The sequence below is a fragment of the Procambarus clarkii genome, chromosome 55 (genome assembly GCF_040958095.1).
Source record: "Procambarus clarkii isolate CNS0578487 chromosome 55, FALCON_Pclarkii_2.0, whole genome shotgun sequence".
In the NCBI taxonomy this organism is placed as follows: domain Eukaryota; kingdom Metazoa; phylum Arthropoda; class Malacostraca; order Decapoda; family Cambaridae; genus Procambarus; species Procambarus clarkii.
The window spans coordinates 9,517,970-9,533,398 of NC_091204.1; positions in this window are offsets into that span (position 1 = coordinate 9,517,970).

Sequence of the window (15,429 nt, forward strand, 5' to 3'; positions counted from 1 at the left end):
TCGAAGCATGAGCCATAATTTGGAGCCAAATTCGGGCTCTCTGCACGTATTCGCAGTTTGAAATTATTTCATTTTCTACCGAAAATATGCCAATTACTGAGTGCGACGATAGGTCATATTTTGCTCAAACCCCCCTGCAGTTTTCAAAATATCCTAAACATCCCAAGTTCGACCTATGACCTATATTTTGGAGCCAAATTCTGGCTCTCTGCACGTATTCGCAGTTTGAAATTCCGACATTTTATACCGAAAATATGCCAATTACTGAAAGCGGCGATGGATCACATTTTCACCAAACCCTCTCTGCAGTTTTCAAATTATACCAAACATCCCAAATTCGACCCTTGAGCCATATTTTGGAGCCAAATTCTGGCTCTCTGCACATATTCGCAGATTGAAATTACGAGTTTTTATACCGAAAATTTGCCAATCACTAAAAGCGGCAATGGATCACATTCCACTCAAACACTCCCTGCAGTTTTTAAAATATATCAAACATCCCGAATTAGACCTTTGAGCCATATTTTGGAACCAAATTCTGGCTCTCTGCACGTATTCGCAGTTTGAAATTACGAGTTTTTATACCGAAAATATGCCAATTACTGAAAGAAGCGATGAGTCACAATTTGCCCAAACCCCCCTGCAGTTTGCAAAATATCTCAAACATCCATAATTCGACCTTTGAGCCATATTTTGGAGCCAAATTCTGGCTTTCTGCGCGTATTTGCAGTTAGAAATTACGACATTTTATACCGAAAACATGACAATTACTGAAAGCTACGATGGATCACATCTTGCCCAAACCCTCCCTGCAGTTTCCAAAATATCCCAAACATCCCAAATTCGACGCTTGAGCCATATTTTGGAGCCAAATTCGTGCTCTCTGCTCGTATTTGCAGTTTGAAATTACGACTTTTTATACCGAAAATATGCCAATTACTTATAGCACCGATGGATCACATTTTGCCCAAACCCTCCCTGCAGTTTCCAAAATATCCCAAACATCCCAAATTCAACGCTTGAGCCATAATTTGGAGCCAAATTCTGGCTCTCTGCACGTATTCGCAGTTTGAAATTACGACTTTTTACACCGAAAATATGCCAATTACTGAGAGCGGCGATGGATCACATTTTGCCCAAACCTTCCCTGCAGTTTTCGAAATATCATAAAAATCCCAAATTCGACCCTTGAGCCTTATTTTGGAGCTAAATTCTGGCTCTCTGCACGTATTCGCAGTTTGAAATAACGACATTTTATACCAAAAACATGACAATTACTGAGAGCGGCGAAAGATCACATTTTGCCCAAACCTTCCCTGCAGTTTCCAAAATATCCCAAACATCCCAAATTCAACGCTTGAGCCATAATTTGGAGCCAAATTCTGGCTCTCTGCACGTATTCGCAGTTTGAAATTACGACTTTTTACACCGAAAATATGCCAATTACTGAGAGCGGCGATGGGTCACATTTTGCCCAAACCTTCCCTGCAGTTTTCGAAATATCCCAAATATCCCAAATACGAACCTTAAGAATTGTTTGGAGCTAAATTCTGGCTCTCTGCACGTATTCGCAGTTTGAAATTACGACTTTTTATCCCAAACATCTGAAATTTGACGCTTGAAAATATGCCAATTACTGAAAGAAGCGATGGGTCACATTTTGCCCAAACCCCCCTGCAGTTTGCAAAATATCCCAAACATCCCAAATTCGACCTTTGAGTCATATTTTGGAACCAAATTCTAGCTTTCTGCGCGTATTCGCAGTTTGAAATTACGACTTTTTATAACGAAAACATGACAATTACTGAAAGCGGCAATAGATCACATTTTGCCCAAACCCTCCCTGCAGTTTTCAAAATATCCCAAACATCCCAAATTCGACCCTTGAGCCATATTTTGGGGCCAAATTTTGGCTCTCTGCACGTACTCGCAGTTTGAAATTACGACTTTTTACACCGAAAATATGCCAATTACTGAGAGCGGCGATGGGTCACATTTTGCCCAAACCTTCCCTGCAGTTTTCGAAATATCCCAAATATCCCAAATACGAACCTTAAGAATTGTTTGGAGCTAAATTCTGGCTCTCTGCACGTATTCGCAGTTTGAAATTACGACTTTTTATCCCAAACATCTGAAATTTGACGCTTGAAAATATGCCAATTACTGAAAGAAGCGATGGGTCACATTTTGCCCAAACCCCCCTGCAGTTTGCAAAATATCCCAAACATCCCAAATTCGACCTTTGAGTCATATTTTGGAACCAAATTCTAGCTTTCTGCGCGTATTCGCAGTTTGAAATTACGACTTTTTATAACGAAAACATGACAATTACTGAAAGCGGCGATGGATCACATTTGGCCCAAACCCTCCCTGCAGGTTTAAAAATATAGCAAACATCCCAAATTCGACGCTTGAGTTATATTTTGGAGCCAATTGAATTTGGAATGTTTAGGGTATTTTGAAAACTGCAGGGGGGGGGGGTAAAATGTGACCCATCGCTTGTTTCAGTAATTGGCATATTTTCGATATAAAAATTCGTAATTTCAAACTGCGAATACATGCAGAACGCCAAAATTTTGCTCCAAAATATGGCTCAAGTGTCGAATTTTGGATGTTTAGGATATTTTGAAAACCGCAGGGGGGGTTTGGGCAAAATATGACTTATCGTCGCACTCAGTAATTCGCATATTTTCGGTAGAAAATGAAATAATTTCAAACTGCGAATACGTGCAGAGAGCCCGAATTTGGCTCCAAATTATGGCTCAAGCGTCGAATTTGGGATGTTTTGGATATTTTGAAAACTGCAGGGAGTGATTAGCCATAATTTGATCCATCGCAGCTCTCAGTTATTGGCTTATTTTCTGTATAAAAAGTCGTTATTTCGAACAGCGAAAACGTGCAGAAAGCCAGAATTTGGCTCCAAAATATGGCTCAAGCTTCGAATTTGGGATGCTTGGGATATTTTGAAAACTGAATGGTGGGTTTGGGCAAAATGTGATCTATCGCCGCTTTCAGTAATTGCCATATTTTCGGTATAAAAATTCCTAATTTAAAACTGCGAATACGTGCAGAAAGCCAGAATTTGGCTCCAAAATATTGCTCAAGGGTGAAATTTGAAATGTTTGCGATATTTTGAAAACTGCAGGCAGTTTTGGGCAATATGTGATCCTTCGCCGCTCACAGTAATTGGCATTATTTCGGTATAAAAAGTAGAAATTTCAAACTGCTAATACGTGCAGAGAGCCATAATTTGGGTCCAAATTATAGCTCAAACGTTGAATTTGGGATGCTTGGGATATTTTGAAAACTGCTGGTAGAGTTTGGGCAAAATGTGATCCATTGCCGCTCTCCGTAATTGGCATATTTTCGGTATAAAAATTCGTAATTTCAAACTGCGAATACGTGCAGAGAGCCAGAATTTGGCTCCAAAATAAGGCTCAAGGGTCGAATTTGGGATGTTTTGGATATTTTGAAAACTGCAGGGAGTGTTTGAGCAGAATGTGATCCATTGCCGCTTTTAGTGATTGGCAAATTTTCGGTATAAAAACTCGTAATTTCAAACTGCGAATATGTGCAGAGAGCCAGAATTTGGCTCCAAAATATGGCTCAAGGTGTCGAATTTGGGATGTTTTGGATAATTTGAAAACTGCAGAGAGGGTTTGGGCAAAATATGATCCATCGCCGCTTTCACATATCGTGAGAAAACATGAAGTAGTATCGAAATATTGGTAAAACGAATATATTTACGTAAAATCACACTTCATGAAAAACGTGAAAAAAATCACTATATTACCATATATGAGGATTTTAACTTCAATTCATAAAGCGAGGTTTCGTATTATTTAGATCCTAGAAAAGACATATAAAAATGTTGTTTCCAATACAAATGATAAAAATCATGTGTTTTCATTAGAATTAACTAAAATGTTCCTGATTTTCCGTTTATATTACCGTTGGAAGATGTACACGTAAAATCGTTCTTGAAGTATTGTGTAGTGGATACAGTGTGCAACTGCCACCTTGTTGGCCTCTGTTCGAGTCCCCTGGTGGGTTGTGTGTCTAAAAAGTTATAAAACTTCAGCTTGTGGTTATTAGGCAAGTCAGTGCATTAATCATTTGGCACGAGTTCTCCCACATAACAGGGGTTGTGAGAGCACCAGAGGGCCCACACTGTCTCATTGCCTGGAGGACTCGAACACTGGCCAACAAGGTGGCAGTTGCACGCTGTATCCACTACACCATGGCAGCCAGAGGTACCAGGGGAACAGGGAAGAGCCAAGGTGATGATATGAAGGAAATGTTTGCCCAGTTTCTGGAGGACATCAAGAGTGAGATGCAAGAAATGATGCAGGAAATGAAGAACGAAATAAGCAACCTGAAAAGAGAGCTGACAGCAGCAAAGGAGGAGATTAGAGCCCTCAAAGAGAATGGTATCGAGGCTGAGAATCAGAAAACCACCCAGGGAGAAGGTGGTAACAGTTTTTTGGATGAGAATGCCACAATAAAAGCAACATTTGCGGAAATAATAAAAAAAAATAACTCTGAAGTAATGACTGCAGTGATGGAGGTGGCCATGAAAGCAGCCACCTCACAGGAGGCGGCACGCTCCACTAGCCAACTGCTGGAAAGGAGCAGATCAGTGGTTGCTGTGGGTATTAAAGAGCAGGAAGGCTCTAATAGGACAGAGTGGAATGACAAGGAAGTAGCAGCAGTGAATGAAGTACTAAAGGCACTAGACATGGAAGGGGCTGAGCATAGCATTGAGAAGGTTTTCAGGCTAGGTTGGTACAACAAAGACCGAGACCGAATGATAAAGATAGTGTTTGCCAACGAGAGCACAAAGGAGAAGATCCTATCAAGGAAGAGCTCCCTGAAAAACGTGGGAAAATTAAAAAATGTATTCCTCCAGAGAGACATGACAAGGGAGGAGAGAGCCGTGGCGGCAGAAGCAAGGAAGAGGCGCAGGGCGAGAGAGGAAAACCAGGAAGTCACAGCTCCCAACACAACACCCCCAGAAGCGAGGGGGGAACCCACAACCAGCTACCTAGTAACACCAGAAGGGAGGACAACCCTGCCTCCCTCCTCTGCATAGAAAACCCCCCTACCCCAAACCCTCCCTGCCCCCACTCAAATGTTCAGCCAAATCTCCCTCCCCCCACACCCAATCTCCACCCTTCTACCCCTCCCCTCCTCCCGAGTCCTCCCTCCCCCCCTTTCCTTCCCGTCCTCCCTCCCCTTTCACCCCATACCCTCCCCCTTCACTGGATCCCCCGCCCCTCATCCCAGTATCCTCTGAGACCCTGTTATCCACCTCACAGGTCCTCACACCCATGGAACAGCCTCCCCCACCAGCAGAACACTCACCAAGGAGGCGATTTGAGAAGGGACAGAAGAAAGTGAGCCTCAAAGCGATGTACACTAACATAGATGGAATTACAAATAAAGCAAATGAGCTTGGAGAGCGGGTACTAGAGGAAAAACCAGACATAATAGCCCTCACAGAAACAAAGATCACGAAAACGATAACAAACACAGTGTTCCCACAGGACTATTATGTTATGAGGAAAGAGAGGGAAGGAAGAGGTGGGGTGGTGTAGCTCTGCTGGTAAGAAAAGGCTGGGATTTTGAGGAGATGGATATTCCGGGCTGTGAAGGTTTCAGTGACTACATAGCAGGTACCGTAACAAATGGAGGGAAAAAAATTATAGTCGTAGTCATATATAATCCACCACCAAATGACAGAAGACCTGGACAGGAATATGATAGAAACAACATGGCCACCATTAACATAATAGAAAGAGCAGCTTCTGTTGCTAGCAGGAATGGATCTGGACTACTAATTATGGGAGACTTCAACCATGGGAAGATAGATTGGAAGAACAGAGACCCGCATGGAGGACCAGAAACATGGAGAGCTAAGCTGCTGGACGTGGCAACAAGAAACTTTCTAAGCCAGCACATCAAAGAACCAACAAGAATGAGAGGAGAAGATGAACCAGCAATGCTTGATTTGATATTTACCCTAAATGAGTGGGATATAAGAGAAGTTAAGATGGAAGCGCCCTTGGGAATGAGTGACCACAGTGTATTGAACTTTGAGTACCTGGTAGAGCTAGGACTTATCTCCCCCAAAAAAGAACTAGGAATCAAAAGGCTGGCATACCGAAAGGGAAATTATGAACAGATGAGAAGTTTCCTAAGTGAAATACCTTGGGACACAGACCTCAGAGAAAAGTCTGTACAGGGTATGATGGACTATGTTACCCAAAAGTGTCAGGAGGCAGTAAACAGGTTCATCCCGGCCAAAAGGGAAAAATCCGAGAAGCAACAGAAGAATCCATGGTATAATAGGGCATGTATGGAAGCGAAGAAACTGAACAAAAGGGCGTGGAGGAACTTCCGGAATAACAGAACACCAGAAAGCAGAGAGAGATACCAGAGAGCCAGGAATGAGTACGTCAGGGTGAGAAGAGAAGCAGAGAAAAGTTTTGAAAATGATATAGCAAACAAAGCCAAGACCGAACCAAAGCTACTCCACAGTCACATCAGAAGGAAAACAACAGTGAAAGAACAGGTATTGAAACTTCGAACAGGCGATGACAGGTATACAGAGAATGACAGAGAGGTGTGTGAAGAACTCAACAAGAGGTTCCAGGAGGTCTTCACAATAGAACAAGGTGAGATCACTGTGCTAGGAGAAAGGGAGGTAAACCAGGCGGCCTTGGAAGAGTTCGAAATTACGAGAGAGAAGGTCAAGAGACACCTGCTGCATCTGGATGTTAGAAAGGCTGTTGGTCCAGATGGGATCTCACCATGGATACTGAAAGAGTGTGCAGAGGCACTTTGCTTGCCACTCTCCATAGTGTATAGTAAGTCACTGGAGACGGGAGACCTACCAGAAATATGGAAGACGGCGAATGTGGTCCCAATATACAAAAAGGGCGACAGGCAAGAGGCACTGAACTACAGGCCAGTGTCCTTGACTTGTATACCATGCAAGGTGATGGAGAAGATCGTGAGAAAAAACCTGGTAACACATCTGGAGAGAAGGGACTTCGTGACAAATCGCCAACATGGGTTCAGGGAGGGTAAATCTTTCCTTACAGGCTTGATAGAATTCTACGATCAGGTGACAAAGATTAAGCAAGAAAGAGAGGGCTGGGCGGACTGCATTTTCTTGGATTGTCGGAACCGGTCGGCCGAGCGGACAGCACGCTGGACTTGTGATCCTGCGGTCCTGGGTTCGATCCCGAGCGTCGGCGAGAAACAATGGGCAGAGTTTCTTTCATCCTATGCCCCTGTTACCTAGCAGTAAAATAGGTACCTGGGTGTTAGTCAGCTGTCACGGGCTGCTTCCTGGGGGTGGAGGCCTGGTCGAGGACCGGGCCGCGGGGACACTAAAGCTCCGAAATCATCTCAAGATAATCTCAAGAAGCTTTTGACACAGTACCGCATAAGAGGCTGGTACATAAGCTGGAGAGACAGGCAGGTGTAGCTGGTAAGGTGCTCCAGTGGATAAGGGAGTATCTAAGCAATAGGAAGCAGAGAGTTACGGTGAGGGGTGAGACCTCCGATTGGCGTGAAGTCACCAGTGGAGTCCCACAGGGCTCTGTACTCGGTCCTATCTTGTTTCTGATATATGTAAATGATCTCCCAGAGGGTATCGATTCATTTCTCTCAATGTTTGCGGACGATGCTAAAATTATGAGAAGGATTAAAACAGAAGAGGACTGTTTGAGGCTTCAAGAAGACCTAGACAAGCTGAAGGAATGGTCGAACAAATGGTTGTTAGAGTTTAACCCAACCAAATGTAATGTAATGAAGATAGGTGTAGGGAGCAGGAGGCCAGATACAAGGTATCATCTGGGAGAGGAAATTCTTCAGGAGTCAGAGAAGGAAAAAGACTTGGGGGTTGATATCACGCCAGACCTGTCTCCTGCAGCACATATCAAGCGGATAACATCAGCGGCATATGCCAGGCTGGCCAACATACGAACGGCATTCAGAAACTTGTGTAAAGAATCATTCAGAACCTTGTATACCACATATGTCAGGCCAATCCTGGAGTATGCAGCCCCAGCATGGAGTCCATATCTAGTCAAGGATAACACTAAACTGGAAAAGGTTCAAAGGTTTGCCACCAGACTAGTACCCAAGCTGAGAGGTATGAGCTACGAGGAGAGACTACGGGAATTAAACCTTACTTCGCTGGAAATCAGAAGAGTTAGGGGGGACATGATCACCACATTCAAGATTCTGAAGGGAATTGATAGGGTAGATAATCTATTTAATAAGACAGTCTATTTAACACAAGGGGAACACGCACAAGGGGACACAGGTGGAAACTGAGTGCCCAAATGAGCCACAGAGATATTAGAAAGAACTTTTTTAGTGTCAGAGTGGTTGACAAATGGAATGCATTAGGCAGTGATGTGGTGGAGGCTGACTCCATACACAGTTTCAAGTGTACATATGATAGAGCCCGATAGGCTCAGGAATCTGTACACCTGTTGATTGACGGTTGAGAGGCGGGACCAAAGCGCCAGAGCTCAACCCCCACAAACACAACTAGATGAGAACAACTAGGTGAGTACCATACTTCAAAGCTATTAAGAGAAGTAGGAATTCTGGGGTATTTAACCCACCAGAACTCTATACCTCTCCAAGCAATGAGACAGTGTGGGACCTCTGGTGCTCTCTCACGACCCCTGTTATGTGGGAGAACTCGTGCCAAATGCTTAATGCACAGACTTGCCTAATAACCACAAGCTGAAGTTTTATAACTTTTCAGACACACAACTCACCAGGGGACTCGAACACTGGCCAACAAGGTGGCAGTTGCACGCTGTATCCACTACACCATACTTCAAAGCCATTAAGAGAAGTAGGAATTCTGGGGTCTTTAACTGTTATGATCTCAGCCTGCAGGAGAAACGAGTCTCCCCCTTGAGAGTTATTCATCAAGCCTGACCTAACTGGAAGGTCTAGCAAATATTGAGGTGATACCCCATATGTAATATAGTTGCTTGGATATATATAACAATTTAAGATTATGGGCAGTGAAGAAGGAAACAGATAAATGACTGGCTAGGAGATGTGGATATTTTGCTGGAGGCGTGAGGCTCGCTTCTGGAGGGGCTTTGACCTCACTTGAGTGCCAGACATCGCAGGGGAAAGCCGCGCTCCATTGAGCTCCCGTCAGAAGGGAACCCCTAGTGATATATCTCGAAGAGAAGAGAGGAGTGCAGACGTACCAGCTGTGGAATCGAGCTGGGGACGTGTGGTCTCAAGTCCCGGGCGATGAGAAGTGTTTATTAAACCGCCCAGAGGCATTATTGTGGGCCGTGGCAGCGCCCTGACCAAGCTTCGTCAGAGGGAGGAGCGCCCTCGACTAGACAATCTGTGGTAAGCACGATATAAGCAGTTCATAGTGATTGCTTGTAGTTGGTCGTGTGCCCAGCGACAGTAGCAATGTTTATTAACAAGTTAGACATGTTTTAATAAGGCAGAAAGCCTAAAATAAGAGAGTGGAGAGGGAGGAACACGGAGCGACGTCCGTCCCCTCTGAGCGCTGGCAGGTGACTGAGAGCTCCCGACGGCGAAGGCCCCTCCCTGAGTGAGTGAGGCGGAGTGAGTGAGGACCGCCACCGGGCGAGGTGGAGTATGGACCCGCCCAAAACGGGGGAGTCCACTCTCACTGTATGTAGAGGACAGGTAGAGGTTTGAGGCAAGCATATTGTGTGGTTATTTTTGTTTATGTGTTAAAGGGGAACATTTTATTGGAGTGTCGATGGGTTGCAGGTTTGTCTTTGGGGAAGAAGTTGCTGAGAACTTCGAAGCCAGCACAGATGAAGTAGTTGATGAGACTCCAAGGTAGTGGAGGCGAGGACCTCGAGCTGTGAGAAGCAGTGTAGAGGAGTGTCACGTGCTTCTGTAGAGGTGGAGAAGCACCATAGTTGCTCGAGGAAACTTCATGGTGTAGCAGCCAAGAGAGCTGTGGAGGAACCTAGCAGAAGGGTGAAGCACCGTAGTTGCTCAAGGAAACTTCATGGTAGCAGCCTGGAGGAGCTGCAGAGGATCCTGGTAGTGAAGCCCAGAAGAACCTGAAGATATCAGGGTAGTGAACTTCCAGAGGTGGAAGGGAAGTTCTGGTGGATTACTTGTAGGGAGTTGATAGTGTTTGGTTGTCATTAGCATGCAAGACGCAGTGAGAGGTGAGTGATTGTTGGCATTCTTATGTCAAGGAGTGTTTTATACTGAAGTTTAGAGTTACAGTCGAAGGCTGGATTATCTACAGATGTACGTGTTCTAGGGCTGATAGAGTGATCGATTGATCATTGTTGTGTATCAAGGAACATTTATACTGATACGTGTTATTGCATTCATATGCTGATTTTCTTTGTACACATTTATAGATACATATATATATTCTCTTGCTGATGGTGCAACAGTGTATGTAGAGTTGATCAACTTAAGGAGGCTGATAGTATCAGGTGGTGAACCAGGAGATAGGATACCACTTGATAAGCTGATGATAGAGTTCTGATGGTGTTGGAGTGCAACCTGATTGTAATATTATAGAGTATAGGATTCATTATTATTATATGTGTGTATGTATCGTGTATGTGCTTTGTCCAGTAAATGTATCCCAATTTGCTGGTGTTTGCCCTTGTCCTAGTGAGGCTTCCCAGGAGGTAGTAAAGAAGGAGAGAGAGAGAGAGAAAGAACCAAGAACCACTGCTGTGGACAGGGTAGAAGGTAATACTAATAAGTCAAAGGGGGATTGAGGAGATCATATCACCTAAGGAGAGAGTGGGGAGTCACAGCGGCTCGAGTGGGTGTGTGCACGTGACAACTAGGCTAAGTGTTGGAGCCGCATCCCCTAAACGTGTGACGTTGAGCCCCTCTCCAAGAGCCAGAAGCGCCAAGGGTGATCTCCTGGTGAGGTATAAGCACTCTACCGAGTTGTGGGTTGGGTTATCCGTAGAGAAGAATCAACGAGACAACACCAACCAACCCACAAGACTATAATATAACCCACCAGAACTCCATACCTCTCCAGGCAATGAGACAGTGTGGGACCTTTGGTGATCTCTCACGAGACGTGTTATGTGGGAGAACTCGTGCCAAATGCTTAATGCACAGACTTACCTAATAACCACAAGCTGAAGTTTTATAACTTTTTAGACACACAACCCACCAGGGGACTCGAACACTGGCCAACAAGGTGTTGGCCAGTGTTGTTGTGGTTGGTGAGTTGTGTGGTGAGTGGTGGTTGTAGTTGTTTGTTGTGGTTGATTGTTGTCGTGGATAATAGTGGTAGTGGTTGACAGTGGTGGTTGTTGAGAGTGGTGGTGGTTGACGGTCGTGGTTGATAGTGGTAGTGGGGGTTTATTGTGATGGGGGTTGATTGTGGTGGTGGTGGTTGGTGGTGGTGGTAGATAGTGGTGGTGGTTGATAGTGGTGGTTGATAGTAGTGGTGGTTGATAATGGTGGTGGTAGAGTGGTGGTGGTTGTTTGTGGTGCTGGTTGATAGTGGTGATGATTGATAGTGGTTGTTGATAGTGGAGGTGGTAGATAGTGGTGGTGGTAGATTGTGGTGGTGGTTGACATTTGTGGTGGTTGATATTGGTGGTGGTTTATAATGGTGGTGATTGATAGTTGTGGTGGTTGATAGTGTTTGTCGTTGATAGTTGTGGTGGTGGTTGGATGTGGTGTTGGTTGATAGTGGTGGTAGTTGACAGTAGTTGTTGATAGTGGTAGTAATTGATAGTAGTGGTTGATTGTAGTGGTGGTTGATAGTGGTAGATAGTGGTGGTGGTTGATAGTAGTGGTGGTGGTTGATAGTAGTGGTGGTGGTTGATAATGATAATTCATAGTGGTTGTGGTTGAAAGTGGTTGTGGTTGATAGTAGTGGTGGTGGTTGATAGTGATAGTTCATAGTGGTTGTGGTTGAAAGTGGTTGTGGTTGTAAGTGGTGGTGGTTGTAAGTGGTGGTAGTTAAGAGACGTGGTCGTTGATAGTGGTGGTGGTTGATAGTGGTGGTGGTTGTTGGTGTTGGTTAATAGTTGTGGTGGATGATAATGGTGGTTGTTGATAGTGGTGGTGGTTGATAGTTTTGGTGGTTGATAGTGGTGGTTGATAGTAGTTGTAGTTGATAGTTGTGGTGATGGTTGATAGTGATGGTAATAGTTGTTCATGAAAGTGGTGGTGGATGATATTGGTGATTGTTGATAGATGTGGTAGTTGATAATGTTTGCCATTGGCGGTGGTGGTTGATAGTTGCGGTGGTTGGTAGTGGTGGTGGTTGATAGTTGCGGTGGTTGGTAGTGGTGGTGGTTGATAGTTGCGGTGGTTGGTAGTGGTGGTGGTTGATAGTTGCGGTGGTTGGTAGTGGTGGTGGTTGATAGTGTTGGTTGACAGTGGTGGTGGTTAAGATTGGTTATTTATTGTGGTGGTTGTTTGAGGGGGTGGTTGATGGTGGTAGTTGTTTGGGGAGGTGGTTGATGGTGGTGGTTATTTGAGGGGGTGGTTGATGGTGGTGGTTGATAGTGATGGTTGTTGATTGTGGTTGATAGTTGTGGAAGGTTGGTGGTGGTGGCGATTGGTAGTGGTGGTTGATATTGATAGTGGTTGATTGCTTTGGTGGTTGATGGTGATGGTTGATAGTGATGATGGTTGGTGGTGGGGGTGATATTTGTGGTCGTTCGTGGTGGTGGTGGTGGTTGCTGGTGAGGTGATTGTGGTTGATAGTGGTGGTAATTAATGGTGGTGGTGGTTTATTGTGGTGGTGGCTGATAGTGGTGAAGGATAGTGGTGGTAGTTGATAGTGGTGAAGGATAGTGGTGTATTATAGACTGTGGGTTGGTTGGTGTTGTCGTCGTTGATCCTTCTCTATGGACAACCCAACCCACAACTCGGCAGAGTGCTTATACTAGGAGATCACCCTTGGCGCTTCTGGCTCTTGGAGAGGGGCTCAACGTCACACGTTCAGGGGATGCGGCTCCAACACTTAGCCTCGTTGTCACGTGCACACACCCACTCGAGCCGCTGTGACTCCCCACTCTCTCCTTATGAGATATGATCTCCTCAATCCCCCTATGACTTACCAGTATTACCTCCTACCCTGTCCACAGCAGTGGTTCATGGTTCTTCCTCTCTCTCTCTCCTTCTTTACTACCTCCTGGGAAGCCTCACTAGGACAAGGGCAAACACCAGCAAATTGTGACACATTTACTGAAGAAAACACATACACGATACATACACACATATAATAATAATGAATCCTATACTCTATAATATCACAATCAGGTTGCACTCCAATACCATCAGAACTCTATTATCAGCTTATCAAGTGGTATCCTACCTCCTGGTTCACCACCTGATACTATTAACTTCCTCAAGTTGGTCAAGCCTACACACTGTTGCACCATCAGCAAGATAACATATACATATAGAAAACCAGCATTTGAATGCAATAACATATACCAGTATAAATGTTCATTGATACTTCAGTATAAAAAAACTCCTTGACGCAAGAATGCCAACAGTCACTCACCTCTCACTGCGTCTTGCACGCTAATGACAACCAAACACTATCAACTCCCTACTAGTAATCCACCAGAACTTCCCCTTCCACCTCTGGAAGTTCACTACCCTATTTCTTTAGGTTCTTCCGGGCTTCACTACCAGGATCCTCTGCAGCTCCTCCAGGCTGCTATCATGAAGTTTCCTTGAGCAACTACGGTGCTTCACCCTTCTGCTAGGCTCCTCCACAGCTCTCTTGGCTGCTACACCATGAAGTTTCCTCGAGTAACTATGGTGCTTCACCACCTCTACAGAAGCACGTGACACTCCTCTTCACTGCTGCTTCTCCTCACAGCTCGAGGTCCTCTGCTCCACTACCTTGGAGTCTCATCAGCTACTTCATCTGCTGGCTTCGAAGTTCTCAGCAACTTCTTCCCCAAAAGACAAACCTGCAACCCATCGACACTCCAATAAAATGTTCCCCTTTAACACATAAACAAAAAATATTCACACAATATGTTTGCCTCAAACCTCTATCTGTTCTCTACATACAGTGAGAGTGGACTCCCCCGTTTTGGGCGGGTCCATACTCCACCTCGCCTGGCGGCGGCGTCCTCACTCGCTGGGAGGGTCTTCCTCCATCCGGAGCCGGCTCCCTCAGTCGTCCGCCAGCGCTCAGAGAGGACGGACGTCGCTCCGTGTTCCTCCCTCTTCACTCTCCTATTTCAGGCCTTCTGCCTTATTAAAACATGTCTAACTTATAAATAAACATCGCTACTGTCGCTGGGCACACGACCAACTACAATGCAATCACTATGAACTGGCGTATATCGTGCTTACCACAGATTAACTGGTCGAGGGCGCTTCTTCCTCTGACGAGGCTTGGTCAGGGCGCTCCACGGCCCACAATAATGCCTCCGGGCGGCTTAATATTCACTAATTATCGTCCACGACTTGAGACCACACGTCCCCAGCTCGATTCCACAGCTGGCACGTCTGCACACTTCTCTTCTCTTAGAGATATATCACTAGGGGTTCCCTTCTGACGGGAGCTCAACGAAGCGCGGCTTCCCCCTGCGATGTCTGGCACTCAAGTGAGGTCAAGGTCCTCCAGAAGCGAGCCTCAAGCCTCCAGCAAAATGTCCACATCTCCTAGCCAGTCATTTATCTATTTTCTTCTGCATTGCCCATAATCTCAAACTGTTACACATATCCAACCAACTATTTTACATATGCGTTATCACCTCAATACTTGCTAGACCTTCTAGTTAGGTCAGGCTTGCTGAATAACTCTCAAGAAGGGAGACTCGTTTCTCCTGCAGGCTGAGATCATAACATGGTGGTAGTTGATAGTGGTGGTGGATGTTGGTGGTTTGCTGTCGGGATTGATAATTTGGGTGGTTGATACCAGTGGTGGTTGATAGTTGTGAGTACTGATAGTGGTGGTTGAGGGTGGTGGTTGTTGATGGTGGTGGTTGATAATTGTGGTGGTTGATACCAGTGGTGGTTGATAGTGGTGAGTACTGATAGTGGTGGTTGAGGGTGGTGGTTGTGTTGTAATCCACAAGTTAGGAGGGATTATAAGCTAGAGGATCATTACAACAACACTTAACGAATGATGATTGGAAGTACATTTTTATTTTATTTATTTTATTTTTTTATTTTTATTTAATTATATACAAGAAGGTACATTGGGTTAGTGAGAATACATAGTACAGTATTTACACTCTTGTAAAGCCACTAGTACGCGCAGCGTTTCGGGCAGGTCCTTAATCTACCAGATAATTTTAAGTAGGTAAATTCTAGCAGAATTAATAAAATGATAAGAAATACATTGCAAGAAAAAAATGAGATGAGAGAGATTAGCAAGTATATTAAAGCACATTGGTATATTAAAGCTCT